This window comes from Tursiops truncatus, chromosome 10, assembly GCF_011762595.2.
Source record: "Tursiops truncatus isolate mTurTru1 chromosome 10, mTurTru1.mat.Y, whole genome shotgun sequence".
In the NCBI taxonomy this organism is placed as follows: Eukaryota; Metazoa; Chordata; class Mammalia; order Artiodactyla; family Delphinidae; genus Tursiops; species Tursiops truncatus.
Window position 1 is genome coordinate 90,665,591 of NC_047043.1, and position 16,185 is coordinate 90,681,775.

The 16,185-nt window shown below is 41.2% G+C and overlaps 1 protein-coding gene across 2 annotated transcripts in view; it reads left to right on the top strand.

Annotated features, from left to right (window-relative positions):
• The first annotated feature begins 263 nt into the window (after positions 1–263).
• LRRN1 (leucine rich repeat neuronal 1) overlaps positions 264–16,185 on the top strand; it is a 36,781-nt gene continuing 20,859 nt past the window's right edge. The window contains exon 1 of one of the 2 annotated variants that reach the window (XM_033865304.2): positions 264–408. The gene's annotated coding sequence lies outside the window, so the exon portion shown is untranslated. Of the gene's footprint in view, positions 409–11,474; positions 13,086–16,185 lie in introns of those variants that run through there. The other variant, XM_019947460.3, reaches the window with a different exon arrangement.

Sequence of the window (16,185 nt, forward strand, 5' to 3'; positions counted from 1 at the left end):
CCTGCAGCGCCCTCCGGGCGGGGAGAGGGGCCGCCGGCGTCAGCCCGGGCAGCGGCATCCGCGCGGTGGCGTCCCTAGGCGCCCCGGACGCCGTCCTCCGGACCTGGACGCTCGCTGCCCCGCCCTCTGCACCCCACTTCTGCCTTTTTTCCCAATCCTGACTGCCCCTGCCCCGGCCCCCGAGAGCCGGATTGAGCCCAGGCCCGCGCAGCAGCTGTTGCTTGTGTGGCTGCCTCGCCTCCTGTCTTGGTGTTCTGCCGGGAGCCCCCCAAGGAGCCAGTGCCTGTGGGTTGGGAGGGAGGCGCCGCTCAGCCGGTCCTCCTCCTCCTCCTCCTCCTCTTCCTCCTGCTGCCACCGCCGGTGCCTGGTCCGTGCGCACCCCGACACCCCCGCCAGCCGGGCCTCGGGGTAAGTGCGCTTGCCTAGCCGGGCAGCGGCGGGAGATGTGGGCGGCAGCGAGGGGAAGTCGAGGCAAACTTGGCAGTGCGGCGGGCCGGAGAAGGGTCTGGGGAACCTGGGACAAGATCGCGGGCCTAAGGGGTACGAGGGGGCGCGGCTCATGAAACTGGGGAAAATGACGAAGTCGGGGAAACCGGAATCTAGTGACCTCCTTACTGAAAAAAATCACTGGGGTCGGGGAGAACGATACTTCGGAAGGAAGGCCGAACAGAAGCGAGCAAAAGACATTGACAGGAGGCGAGCCTGCTAGATTTCAGGGACCGACGCGGGGGAGGGTGATGCCCGGGTATCCGGAGGAAGGAGGGCTGCTGGAATGTGAACTGAGGAAGGCAGCCGGAGCCGGAGAAGAGCGCGGAGAGGGGGCCCGGGGAGTTGGAAAGAGGACTAAGACAAGGGGAAAGAAGGTGGCAGGCTGTGGAAAGAGAAAAGAGGAAGGATGTTTTGGCGGTGGCCTTGTAGGTAAAGAAAGGGACAAGGGGCGTAATTCACAAAGCATCGAGTGTACTGAAGTCAGGGTATTGGGAAGAATCTGCTCAACTGTCGCGCGGTCGAAGTGGGGAAAAGACCTCATCCTACACGTTCTGAGTCCAGAAGGGGTGGCAGCCTCAGGAGGCTTGCCAAGGATGCTGAAATGTCAGGGAAGCCTCGGTCCGCTCGAGGCACGGAGCCGGTGCTGGGTTCCCCGCGCGGCCGGGGTCGATGACGAGTAAAGTTTGCCAGCGAGTGTCCTTTGTGCTGCGTGGAGAGGGGTGTGGGCAGCCGCCGACTCGGCACTTCCCAGGGCCCTGCACCGACTACCTCCGCGGAGGGGAGTCCCTGCTTGGCAAGCCCAGGTAGAGTGGAAAGATCGAGTAGATGGAGGGGCGCGGCGCACTCGGGACTGGTGGGAAAACCCGTCCCAGGACGGTTGTGAGGGAGCCGGCCTGCGTACTCGCACTTGGAGGTTCGGCGGTGGTACCTGCTCTGGGAGACAGGGGACCTTGACTGCTGGGTTCACCGCTGTAGCCACAGTGCCTGGAACTGAATGAATGAATGAATGACCGGGGTGAGAATGGTTTTGAGGCATTCGAACCACAGAGGAAAAGGCCACGGGTCCAGGAAAAGAGACGCTTTTCTAAATCTCATGCCACCATTAGCATTAGCATTTTCACTCCCAGACCCAGAAAATAAAGAAAAAGTGGAATTCAGTGAGGGGACAGGTATTACTGACTTGAGCTGTTGCTTGTAGGATTTTTTTGAAAGACAGTATGTTGTTTTGTTTCGCAGTTTGCCTTGCCACGATGGTCTAAAGAACTAATATTACCCGAATACGCTCATTACTTCATTTTTAAGAGCTAGGACTGGAGAACTGGAAAGTTCAGGAAGGTACTTGGATCAGTGTAAGTCTAGAGTAAAAGTGGTGTTGTTGGCTCCAGGGCCATGTGTGTCCCGAAGTCTCTGATTCGCATGCAAATGTGAGCGAATCCTGGCAGATGTCTGGCCTCATCCATTCACATGAAGGAATTTGAAAAGACAAGGAGTCTTTAGTTAACAATAGACCTTAAGAAAATGGAATAAAGGCGCAGTGAGTTTTTCTCTTTGGGAATTCCAAGGCGTGCTGACACCTTTATTCAGGAGCCAAATTCCCTGAGTGCTATTGTATTGAAAGCCTCAAGTCCTGCTTGCTCTTTACCTGGCTGTGTGTTTTTGTGCAATTTCAAGCTGGATGTTCTGAACTAGTGAGCAAAATGGTTATATGAAGCAGACAGTAACTTAATTTTGCTTCTGGTGGTTTCAAGTAATTTCTGAATTGACCCCTCAACTTTTATTTAGAGTTTCTTCTCTTTTTCTTTTAGTAATCCCACCTCCTGCTCACATTTGCTCTCCATCCTCAGAAATATACAATATAGGAGAAGATAGTTGTAGGTGACTAACAGGAATCTCTCATTAGAATGTCCATAGTCCAGTCAAAATCATTTTAGTAACAAGCACCAAACTTGTAGAACTGCAGGTGATGAAACCATCACGTTCCTAGTCACCTGAGGGGTTTTCCGGTCACAGGACAGAACAATGAATAGCGAGGCAGTCATGCAATAGACCCCAAAACAGGGACATTTCTGCCTTGTCTAAGAGTAGCTAATAGACCACTGCACTGCTCACCTCCTGGCACTGATCAGCCGGTGAACAAAAGGCGGGCAGTGTGGGCCACACGTGAGTCCCAGGGATTATACCTACTGACAGGCCAGCCCAGTGGCCTCTTCTTTTGTCAGTCTCAAACACTGTTGAAGGGAAAAAGAACCTATTCACTGAACAGCGTTTGCCACTGTATGCTATATATTCACTGAAAGGGACATTAAAATACAACCAAAAAAAAAAAAAAACAAGACAACATTGTTTTGAGGACTCAGTGGAGTGGGGGTGGAGGATGGGTAGCAGATGTTAGTCTGCTGTTTTACATGTTTCCTTAAGTTATTTTCGCTGGTTCAGTGACTTTTTTACATATAAAGCAGTACTTTCCCAGGAGGGGAAAAATGAATTGAGTCAAATTTAAGTAAGAAAATGTTATAGCCAAGATTACATTTTCTGTCTTAGAGCTATCTAGAAGTCAGAAAGTAACAAATCACTATAATAAACTCTTATGTGACTTAAGCCTGGGATTTTGTCTTTATTATGGACTTGATGGCTACCTGTACAATGCAGTTGACATTTCTAAACTAGGCAATAAGCCATTTTATTGTAAAGTTATCATCTAGGTATTTTTGAAACAAATGTAAGTTTAAAATGACCAAAGCCTCATATTTTGTGAGGACTTACTTCGGCTGTTACCTGCCTGTGTGAAATCTTTGTTCTGCAAGTCTAATGAAAGGGAAGATTAGGGCTTACTCCTTGGTAAATAAAAGTAATAAAGTACTTATTATTAGAAAAGGATCACTCTGCTAAATAAAATCTTAGACCGGATCCAACTGCCGACTCTGGTTCTGAACAATAATATAGGTAGTTCTGGGCAGTGTCTGGAATTCCCAAAAAGCAGGGAAAAACTCAACCATTGATTTCTCTCTGGTTACACCCTGCTAAGGCTAGCTTCTTGACCTGAACTGTTAGAACAATTATCACATATTCTAAACCAGTGACACTCATGGGAACAAACCCAGTAGGTACTAAAGAAAATATGTCTCTACAGAATTATAATGCCACTTCCCAAGCCAGTTGGGCATGATTATAAATAATTAGAATGGCGGACTTTTTAATGTCACCATAAATAAGCCATGAATAAAGTATGGTAAATTATAGGACCTGGGTGTCACTTTTTACTAGACTTTCATAATGCTTTCTTATCATTTATTTTTAAGCTACAAAATAATAGTTCTTTGAATGATTTGCTTGAGCACTAATGTAAGCTTGCTCAAATATTGTATTTAACTTTTCAGAATTATTATGCTGAACACCTATTTTGGGTTAAGACAATCTGGAGATAAAGCAAATTCCATTTTAGATTCATAATTATATTTTGGTTTGGGGGAACAATGTAAGTATCTTTAACTCATGAATAGAGCTTTGATTAATATTTTATTCAAGATGAAATTATAATTATATAGATGAAGTCAGAAAAACATGTATTCTCTCTTGTTTTGGCTCAAAGTGCAGAATAGAGACAAAAGTTAAACCCTATATGTAAAATCCAATACTTTAGTGACCAAGGGAACCATTCATTCTACAAGTCTTCTTAAATGAAGTTTGCCTTTTAAATTTTCTTGTTTTACTTATTTTATGGATATATCACTGGATGTACCATCCAAGTCTCAAAACATTGACAAATGAATAATAAATTGTTTACTGCCATTAAAATTACAATACATGATAAAATAATATAGTATATATTTTCAGACTTTATGGCCACCCTATAGAAGTGTTAAGCATATTAAGCATATTATTCAATAATTAAAACATATGCCGTTTTATGTTAGAGTTTTTTTTTAAGAAACAATATGTAGGCTTATATATTATTATTCTTATTTTTACTTTTTGAATATTTCCAAAAGGTCTAACAAAGGTAGGATATTATTAGCAGTTTTATCAGTTATTTGGTTGGTAACTAAGCTAACTAGTCATAGCCAGTTGATCTTAGATCAGCTTCTTAACCCCACCAACCCTCAGTTTCCTCATTTGTATCGTGACAAGGTTGGGAGAATAGGGCTGGAAGGACTAATTACCATAATTAGTGAGATTGCTAAAAGGTTTGTGGAAGCTGTGTGTGTCTTCAATACCACAACTGACATAAACATTTAACTTGGATGGAACCATTACACTTAATATACCAAAAGTCATCCTGAGATGCACAGAAACTAGGCTTAAACTTGCATTGATACAGACTGGAGGTCTGTCAGCTCTGATTTGACGGTACCCTCCAAAGATGCTGCTGCCTTGACTTACAACATTTAGTTTTGAAAACTGTGTTTACGATGGCTTATTGCCTTCCATTTACACTCTTCATAGCTCAGGGGTTGAAATGTTATTTGAAAGCTCTGATTAATATAAATGTCTTGTAATTTTCTGGCCATCCTAGCTCACATCTATTATACCCCTGGCAGACATGTGGACTCCACAACTGCCCCCTCATTTGTATATGAAACAGACACACTGGTGGCATTTTTTGGTTACCATAGTTACATTAACAATATACACATGACCTGACATACTTCTTCGTGAAAGCTTTTTGTTGCAAATATTATGTTGACCTGGGAGTAAAGGACAACTATCTAAAGTTTGAGGCATACATAGATTAATCTGTTGTCCATTTCTGGAGCCACCATTTCAATCATGGGAGAAGAGCCATCCTACAGTGAGGTCCAGGAAAAGGCAATCGCAAGACTTTGACTAGCAAAGATGTCCAAGGGAGGCATTTCCAACAATGCTTAACCTCTACAGGAGGATGTCTGTTACATATTCATTTCAAAATATTTGCTTCTCCTATTCATGACTGCCCTTCGTGAGATAATGTATCAGCATCGTCATTTTTGGTCCATACAGGGAAAAAAGGACAGCATCTATCTCAGTAAGACCTAGGGGACAAAAAAATCAATCTGCGCTATTAAGCAGTAAGCACAAAGAGAGAATCTTCATTTAGGAAAACTAAAAAAGCTTTACAAAGAAAGAAAGATTGCTTAATTGGTTTCACGCCTATAATTTTCCCCTCTAGAAAAAAATGTTAGCATGGCAATAAAGAATATCACTAACCTGCACTGTTATTTCACAATAGTAATAAGTCTTAATTTGCATCTATAATAATCACTGTAATCAAGTACTGTACAGAGACTCAGGAAGGCACAGGCTCATTTCCCAGCTCTGACACCAATGACTGAATGTGTGACCTTCTGGATGTCCTGCATCCCTCCTGGTGCTTCACGCCCCTATCCGAGTTGTGTTTTAAAGGATCCAGGAACACTGGTAGATATTTCTAGTATTACCACTGCAAAGAATTTGATTTCTGCCCTATACGTCATGATGAAATGGAGCGCTAAAGGTCTGGGGGACACGGCAAGGTGATTTTTCTGGTTCCTAATCCCACAACTGAGATATTGCTTTGTTCTTTTAAAAATTTTCTCCCCCTAATAGGACAATTCCCCACCACCTCACTTGGACTCTCTTGAGGGAAAGAATTTTACTTGGGATATAGGAAGCTGCTTAGGATTACAGAACCCTTGCACACTCAGTAAATATATACTGACCACCAGCCATGTACCAGGCATCATAAGAGGGACTAAAACCGAAAGAAATTAGCTTGACTTTTCTGCATCTTGTATGCTTAATCCATCATAAGCATTTTAAGTATTTATTGAGTGCCCGGTATGAAAAAGCACTTGGCTAGATCTAGCATGGAGGCTTTCAACTAGGGATGATTTTGAGCACCCCCCACCCTCAGGGGACATTTGGAGACATTTTTGTCAATTATTGTCACAACTGAGGGTGGGGTGTGCTACTGGCTAGAAGCCAGAGATGATGTTAAACATCCTAAAATGCACAGACAGTCCCTCCACAACAGAGAAGTATCTGCTCTACATGTCAGTCAGGCCAAGGTTGAGGAATCCTGCTCTGGTAGAAGTAGCTCTGCCCTCAGTGAGTTTAAGTCTCGTACAGGTTACAGAAAGGAGACTGGCAAGTACAGTAAAGCATGCTGTGATGGTAAAAGTGTGAGCTACAGAATCTGTACACAAGTAGGAGCCTTCGTTCAAAGTTTGGCTGCCAGCAAAAGCTTTAAGAAACATTCTGATCAATTCCCAGAACGGGCTATCACCTGGAACAGCAGTGTTCAGCAGGAGACAATTTTAGATCTAACCTCATTGAACATAAGTGAGTTGGATGGTTGTTTGAAAGAGGGTAGACGCCTTAAGTTTGTTGGGAACTCTACACTGGGGATGGAGTTCTTAATTCCTCGTAGGACTCAGAATTCAGAGTGTCCTGAGTCATTAGGAGAGGAGGCTGGAAACAGAATGAATGTCATTGGCAAGAAACATAGGGCTGTACAAGCTGCTTAAAGAGAAGATGTAGCTGAGTTGACAAAGTGAATAATGCCTCATGTTTTAGAACCTCAAATTCTGCAGAGTCCTTAAATATGTATCTCGTTTGACCTGCCGCAATCTGAGACACCAAGTATTATCATTCCTTCTCCCTTTTTTCAATAACTAAGGAATCAGAGCCATGGAGAGATTCAGTGTGACCTTGGACGAGTCACTTAATATTTCTCTAATGTTTATCTATAAAAGAAGAGGGGTTGCAAGGCTCTTCTTCCTAATGCAAGTTCAGTTTGTCTCAGGACACATTTAGGGAAACAATGGAGCTGGGATAAGACCAGCCTCACTGCCTCTCTCAGACCCAGTGCCTTTTCCATTCACACCAAGGCTGCTTCCTGGACCGTGAAGTCAGAACAGGTAATAATATGACAGTGATTCAGCATTGTACCTCTTGGGTTACCAAAAAGAGCAAGGATTTTGGATGCATCAATTATAATGTATAATGCAGAGAAACTTAAGCTGGGTTTCCCAGATACCTAAGGACGAATCAGACCTTCCCTCTAATATTTTATTTTAAGCTGACCTTAGAAGCTTAAAAAAATACTGTGACAAGCTGGGAAGAAAGGTTCATAGGAGAGTGATGCTAGGGTAAGAAAATGATATAACCCAGAAAGTGTGTGCAGAACTGAGGATGTTCTGCCTAGAAAAGAGATGCAGTAGTGGCGTGGCTTTCTGCCTTTGATTTTGCTCTGTTCTTTGGCAGGGGTATTTTAACTTTCCTCCCAGAGAACGATGACCAGTGTGTACATACACACACATGCACACCCACATACAACAGGCATGACATACTAGATTCCATACTGAGACATTTATGTTTTTGCTTTAATTAAGACTGGCACATTAAAAATGAGCTTTGGGGAGAGCCTTCTCTCAAGATTTTAAAGATTTAACTACTTCTCACTTCTCTGCAATGGAGTAATGTTTTCTTGTTAGAAGGAAGACTGAGAAGCTACCTGACTGCTCAAATTTCTTTTCATCTTCATAATTCTGTGATTTCCAAGATCATGAGCGAGAGTTATGTAGGACTTCAGCCATGACCTGAGAGTTTCCGAGACACTAATGGAATGTATATTAACTTATCCAAGCATGATAGAACCACTGAAGACTCTGGAGTGGCAATTAACTGGATTTCTCCACTTGTTCTTCCAGCTGATTGTAGTTCTTTGCAGGGAGAACTACATGTCAGGTTTAACCCCTCAAAGGACCAATTAGCTTTGCTGTATCCTATGGGGATAGTCTGTCTCTGGAATCCCAGCTGACCTCCCGCACATACCCACAAACTCATCATTTCTCTCCTGGGAGGCCAGGTGAAAAATTTGAGTCTCTTCAAAACCATCTGAAGGAAAAACACAAAGTATGTGGGCAAATACTGGTGGGATAGTTTTCTTTTCATGCATGAAGGATAACACTGTCAAAATAGAACCCTAGTGAAGAAGTTTCCAAATGGCTTCACCCTCAGGATAGAGCAATGGAATGAGAGATTCACTCCATGCACATGAGATGCTTTAGTTTTTAGGAAGAAAATATTACATAGAACTCCCAAATAGCATCCCCAGGGCCCACCATATTACCTAATATAGAATGTAGAAGCAGTAGGAGAAAGGTAATGCTATCCAACATTATTGTGCCTTTCCAGTGTGCCAGGAACTATCTCACACACCTTACCCACATTCATTCATTTAATCCTTGCAACTACTGTATAATGTAGACACCCGCTTTACAGCTCAGGAAACTATCGCACAAAGCAATAAAGTAACTTGCCCAAGGCCACAAACTAGTGTGTACTCAATAACTATTTATCAAATGAATGAATGAATGAATAGAATATACATCTGTTTTAGAGAAGAGAGTCCTTTATTCGAATTCTCAGTTTATAGCAGTCCTGCTTTCTAAGCAGGGCACTTTCAAGAATGATGACAAATGAAGTCTGGATGACAGATGAAGTCTCAGGGCTGGTAAGTGACAGAGCAGGGATGTGAACTTGGGTCCGACTCTGCAACTGCACTGTTAAAGCACTCGGCTATGCTTCTTTCTCTTTAATTGCAGCTACGAAACAAAAGGATTGGACTAGACTAGCTTTCATAGCCCATCTGGCTCTAAAAATTCTACAATTCCATTACCAAAGTAAGGTTTGTAAAATAAAACATGATGTCTATTTTATTACTTTAAATTTTAAAATCTGATATTTTTATTTAACCAATCATCATGGAATTATCCTTTAAAATTACATTGGAGTTATTAACAGCATGTTTTTAAATTGTTTTTAAGATAAGTATTTTAAATAGATGAAAATGCATACTTAAAGATTGCATTCTCCTAACCAGTACCATCACATGGCATATTGAATTATATCATCATCTAAATTTAGAAGGTTTCTAAAAATTGAAAAACATCTTTCTGTTACACAGAGAAAAGAAGTCAAATTATTAATTGTGAAAAAAGTTACTTTGATATTTGCAGAGATAAGGAGATTGCTGAATATTATGAAAAGTATTGAGTGATTTTTACAAGAGCTTAAAGCTGCTAGCAATATTAGAAACTACTTGAGATTTGCTTCTAAATATTGTTTTGCTTTAAGAGATCCTTCTGGCATCCAAGTGATGCATCAGAACAATGTGAGTCCCTGCCATAGTATTACAGGACGTACAATCCAAGGCAGGGCAAAGAGAGTGGATAAATAGGCAGGTCTTAGAGTTGGGAAGAATTGGTTCCAAAACTGCATCCTAGCTGTGGCCTGGAGTGATTTCAGTGAGCCTCAGTATCCTTATCTGTAAAATGGGGATAATAATAGAACCTGCCTTATAGAATCATTGGATTCATTCAATGAGATCATGTGTTTAAAGCCCTTTGCACATTTCCTGGACCAAGGTAAGTGCTTAGTAAATAGTAGCAATGGGTAGTAGTGGTATTATTATGTGGAAATCTGGCATTCTGACTGCTATTGTGTCTGGATGCTCTTTTGGAGGCAAGTGGAGGTATTTTAACAGACAAGAAGAGTCAGACTTGATACTTCACACCATTGTCACCTTTTATGATGAACCCCAAGAGAGCTTTATATTTGTCCAGACATGCAAGAAATCTTGAGTCAGCGGATGTACTTTGAAAGAAGTGGCAAACAGATGAATACATTAAAGCTTTTTGGTTTCTAGATTCTGCTTTGTATCCACTCTCTCTGAAAATATTATAATACCCCTAAGTTGTGATTCATAGAATCAGATTTTCTAACCAGAGAGAAAAGGTTCAGTTCAGAGCTATCATTCCCCAAAGAGGAGCTGAATTCAAGACATTGTTAGAACTAACAGACCCAAAAGCTTCAACTCTCTGAAACCCACTGTTAGATAATAAAGTTGTTGAGGCATATAAAACTCTTAGAACAATGGCTAGCATCTTGTAAATGCTCAATAAATCCTGCTGCTACCACTGTTATTGTTGATTCTGTGTATCACCATCTTCATAACATTTATCTTCTTGCTTCTTGACCAAACTACAAAGCTCCTGGTTGGGAGCAGATTAGAACCCAATGCAGTGTAACCAAGAGTCCTCCTGGGAACAGGTCAGTCACAAAGCAAGAGGAAGTACCAGGCAAGCCAAATCAGGTGACTCTTAAGAAGGCCCCTGGTAGATTGACATAGGAAAAAGTTGCTACGATTTAGCTCCTATAGCCTCTACCCTGTTTCAGCCAGCAGATTCTCCTTTACTCATGAATGGGAGTGTTAGAATACAATTAAGTGCCTCATTTTCTTTGAGTTCTTTGAGGGCTGGAAATAATAATTATATACAGAGAACCTTATATTCATTGTCTGTTTAATCCTTCTAATCAGAGCTTCCCAACTGGTAGCTGGGTGCATTTACAGGTAATTGGAGATACTGATACTCTTAGCCCTTGGGGAAAGCCAGTACCACCCAGTTAGTCACCTCAGGTTACCCTTGCCAATAAACAGCATTTTCTAGTGTGCTGAGAGGACGGCATAGCAACTATTATCCCTGGTTTAAAGATAAGGAAAAAACCTGAGACAAAGAATTTGTCCAGTATCTCACAGCCAGTTAGTGTATAGGACCAGGCGCTTTTAACTCTGGTTTTCCTCCAGGCTGAGTTAGTCACACTGTCTTTGACTTTCCCACATTTCCTTGTCCTCACTTCAAGCATAGTGTGTTATCTTAGTTTAAGATTATTTATTCACATCATAGTGATACCACCCCTCCACCAAACAGCTCCTTAAGGGAAAGGCTATGGCTTACTCAGCCTTGAGTCCCTGGCACCTAGAAGAGTACTTGGCACATGGAAAACACACTTACAAATATTCAGGGGATGAAAGAGGAAAGGGATTTCCATATCATATGTCTTCTTCATTTTGCCACACTGTTTCTTCTCGTAATTAAAAAAAAAATTATTTCCTAAATAGTTTGGTAGAAATTAGTAGCTCTTAAACCTGTGCTTATACTCAGAGATGTTAATACATTACTATTTTAGACAGGTTATTATAGAAAGCTGAAATCATTTGAGGATGCTTTTATGTTATTAATGCCAAGGAAGTGTTATTAATCAAAAAGTGTTCATTAAATGCATGTAGAATATCCAGTGCTATTAGCAGGGTGATGTGGAGGAATGAAAAAAGTGTACAAGGTGTTATTTCCATCCCAGATAAGCTTTGAGACTCATTGGGGAAACAGAATGAATAGAGATGAGACAAAATAATTAAGTGATCATCTGTGGAAATTCCACAACAACAGAAAAAAAGAGGGGCTCGGATGAGATGGGTCTGGGTTTGAATTTCAACGCTATCACATACTAGCTGTGTGATCTTGGTTAAAAGACTTAACTTGTCTGATCCCCCAAGCTGTCTCATCTGTAGAATGGAGGAGTGATATGACCCCACAGGGTTGCTCTGAAGATATGTGGGAAAGCTCTTGCTATAATGCTTAGAACATGACAGTCATTTACTTCAGTCACTTGGCAAATACTGACAGCATCACCTCTGTACAGATCTTTTTGTGTGAGCTGGGGATACAGTGGTGAGCAAAACAGATGAAATGCAGTCCCCTCCTATGTGGGGCTTGCCTTCTGAGGGGGGATAAAAGCATTAATCCGATTATCGCACAAGGAAATGTAAAAGTATGGCTGTGTTAAGTCCAGTGAAAGAGAAGTTCATGAGGCCAGAATAGAACATTACATGGAGGCTTCTAAGAGAAGACCTGCCTAAAGAAGTGACATTTCAACCAAAATCCCAAGCATAAGTGAGAATTAGCCAGGCAGTGGGGTGCAGGGGGGAGCTTTGTAAGCTAAGATTTGGAGGTTGGAAGAAACTCGATGGGTTTGAGAAACAGAAGACCCGTGAGGCTTAGAATAGAGCAAAAGGGAGGCCATTAATCTCAGACCTTCCTTTCCCCCTTCCTCGAAAGTACACTAGAGTTCAGACAAGACAGATTATTATGAAGTTCCGCAAAGGCGGGAGTTTGCATTATGTACAGAAGGGATGGGATGTGTTGAATCTAGTCATGGAAAGGGGAAGAGAACAGAAGGCTTGAATTCCTGGAGAGAAGAATTGCAGGAGCAAGGGTTCAGGTGCCTGAGCTGGCTGAGTGGCATGCCAATGCCTTGACATATTTGGACTGACATACCAAGACTAAGAGCTAAAGAGCACAGGAGGAGAAAGTCTCTCCTTCCTTTCTGTGTGGTCTTGGGCATGTTACTTAACTTTTCCACCTCTTGGTTAAAGATAAAATGTATGTGAGAGTGACACAGTGTCTAGTAAGCTAATACACATCCTTTTATTTCCTGCTCTCCATTGCCTTTTTCCCCCCGTAATACATTTCCTTTTATTATAGATGAACCCCTGATTAAGACACTAGCTAACTGACAACACATCAACTGTGTTGCCCACAGATGTAAATTTTTAAATACTAGTTTAGGGTTATCTTAAAACCCTCTTGCTTGGTATGCAAATGTTTCATGTGTGGAATATCATTCTTGTTCCTGGTCTCCATCATGTAAATTGCACTTAGCCACATCTGGCCGGGTGTTAACATGAAAGACGTGACTGATGTTGAGTGTTCAAGATCCTCCAAGAGATTTAGATGGTAAGTAATTTCATTAGGGTGCTAATGACCATAAAACCTAGTTGTTATTGATTTGTCCTCCATGGAGAGATCTACTTTTCTGCCTGATCTCAATTATGGTTCATAATACAGAGGTCGTTTCAGCACTGAGTTAGCATGCTGCCCCTGTAATAATTTGTTTTCGCTTCATCTTTGTATTGACATATAACTTAATTCAGACACTATCACCAAATAGTTATCAAAGGAGATGATGGAGACAGTCATTTATTTTTCAGTAAGATGCCATTATCCTTCATCTTTGTACTGTGCTTTATAGCAGTACATCTCTGGTTCCCTGAACACTTTTATTACTATTCTACTTTTTTTTTTTAATAGTAATCTTTTATTTATTTATTTTTATATTTATTTTTGGCTGTGTCGGGTCTTCGTTTCTGTGCGAGGGCTTTCTCTAGTTGCGGCGAGCGGGGACCACTCTTCATCGCGGTGCGCGGGCCTCTCACTATCGCGGCCTCTCTTGTTGGGAGCACAGGTTCCAGACTTGCAGGCTCAGTAGTTGTGGCTTACGGGCCCAGCTGCTCCGCGGCATGTGGGATCCTCCCAGACCAGGGCTCGAACCCGTGTCCCCTGCATTGGCAGGCAGATTCTCAACCACTGCGCCACCAGGGAAGCCCTATTATTCTACTTTTCTCTCCATGCCTCTTGAGATCTTCTTAAGTCTTACGAATTTCACTTCTCATTACCTCTTATTTAGCTTATTGAAAGTGCTTCTTAGTGGGTTCCCCCATATCCATTATGTTCCCTCTCCTGTCTTACACACAGCCGGTGGATCAATCTTTATGAATTGTAGAAATGATCCCATAGTTCCCTGCAAAGACATTTAGTGGTCCCCACTGATAATGAGATTGTGCTGGATATTTTCCATACCCCTCCAGAACCACCCTACTCCACTTTGCTTTGTAACCTGAGAATCAGATTGTATGGACTGTCCCAGTGGGTCCTCTGCCATCTGGTTTTTGTTGACTTCTGCTTCGTGCAGTAGCTAGCTCAGGAGTGTTTGGCCACCCTTTGTGAGTTTACCTTAACCTTGTCCATGCCTTGTAAATGGTCCCTTTTTTAAAATTTTCTTTATTCACTCGTTTTGAATGTACCTTCTGTTTTCTGCTAGGTCTCTGACAAGGATAATAAATTGAGAGAATACTTCCTAGTGAAGCATAAAAAGCCCTCCATAGCTAGGCACCATCCTTCTTTTCTGTCTTGATTTCCATTCCTACCTTAGAGACCTTGAATCTCATTCACAATGAAATAGTTCTGATTCCATGTACCTATTCCGCCTCTGCTACTTTGGTGCCTTGACACCAGCAGTGTGCTGGTAAATGTTTTAACAGTCAGCTCTCCAAAAAGATGAGCCTGATTCGTAGTGTTTGCCAATTTCTGTAGTGTAAAGTACACTCACCATGACCAATCGTAAGCTAACAACATGATGTCTGTAAACTTGGATGTGAAAAGAAATGCTCACAATTGTCTCAAGACACCACTGCTTTGCATACAACTTCACCTCCACTTATGACGCCTGCTTCCCCCTACTCCCCAACAGTGCCTTACACAGAAGAACTGCCCGGTCAGCTATTCTAATTCATTTCTATTGTTCCTTTGAAGGGTACAATAACCTAATTGCCAGCCACATGTTGATGGTAATACTTCTGAACTCAGAATTTTCTCATGAGTGCTAACATGGGTGATTGTTAGATTTTGGAGACTTAAAAGTCCTGAAGCAAAAATCAGTTACCTGTCCATATTTTATCCCAAGTTGCTGAAGCTTACTACAAGTTGCTTAATTCTCCAAGAAAATAATTCTCATTTTCTGGTCTTGTGTTCAAATTATGTCTTCATTATCCTCATTTAAATATAACTTGAAGTAATAATAAAACAACATTAATATATTTCATCACTATTATAACCAGTTGAACATTCCACAGTTTAAATAGTGTACTTCTTAAACCTAAAGCTCTACAGAAAGCTTTTAAGGTGCATGTTAGTCCTAGATAGATAAAGATTGCACTGCATTTTATTCTAAAATGTACTTTATTATGAAATAACCTTTTTATTTAGTCAACCTTTCTAAGAGATAACTTTAATTTTGCTTCATTAAAAATATCATTCCTATATTTAAAGTTCAAAAAGTAACTACAATTTCCATTAGAAAACTAGGAAAAGTAATAAAGATGATCTTATAATAGCATTGGATCATTTTATATTTTAATGGTTATGATGGCAATACAAGATATTTAACTGAAACTATTCTTTTAACTTTTAATTTAATAAGACACATGAATTGAAGAGAGTATAGAATGTGTTATGATTTACAATGCCTGCTGGCATGTTAATGTTCTCAGCTGTTCCTTTGCATCATTGATTACACAAAGCCTAAACTGTGTAATTAAGAACCATCCCACTAATGTGCTCTGGTGGATTTATGGCATCCAGGTCATCCATGAGCTGAAGTACTTTGAGTATTGGACCATTAGTTTTGAATGCATACTAACATAGGTGAACACATTGGCATCAAAGAGAATCTATAATAAGAAACTATTTCAAATTCAGGGAGGTAGCTTTCACCTGATTTTAATTTACTAAACCAATTTAAAAACCAGATTACTAAAATCCTAATTAACTGGAATTCTTTTCCTCTAGAGTCTACTTTTAGGAGAAAATGGGAAATTGGAAGAAAATAAGTTTAATAACCAAGGCTTTAGATTTTTAAAAAATTTCCAATATGAGTTCATTATCAAGACCTTGAAGAAAAAATGTCTTTTAAAAAAACAAAAATTTAACTACCATTATCAAAGGCAAGAAAGTGGGTATTAGAGATTGAAGCTAAAAGCTTTCTAGGAAACCTTTAAATTTGCAAATTCCCTGAGCCTAATCTTCTGATTAACCAAGGTTTTACTTTACAAGTTAGTTTTATTCTGTGTACCTGGGAGAACAGCTGCAGTCTATTCGTGCTACTTACTGGAGGTCCCATAACATCACTGAGGCGGGGCTTCCCTGGTGGCGCAGTGGTTAAGAATCTGCCTGCCAATTTAGGGGACACGGGTTTGAGCCCTGGTCTGGGAAGATCCCA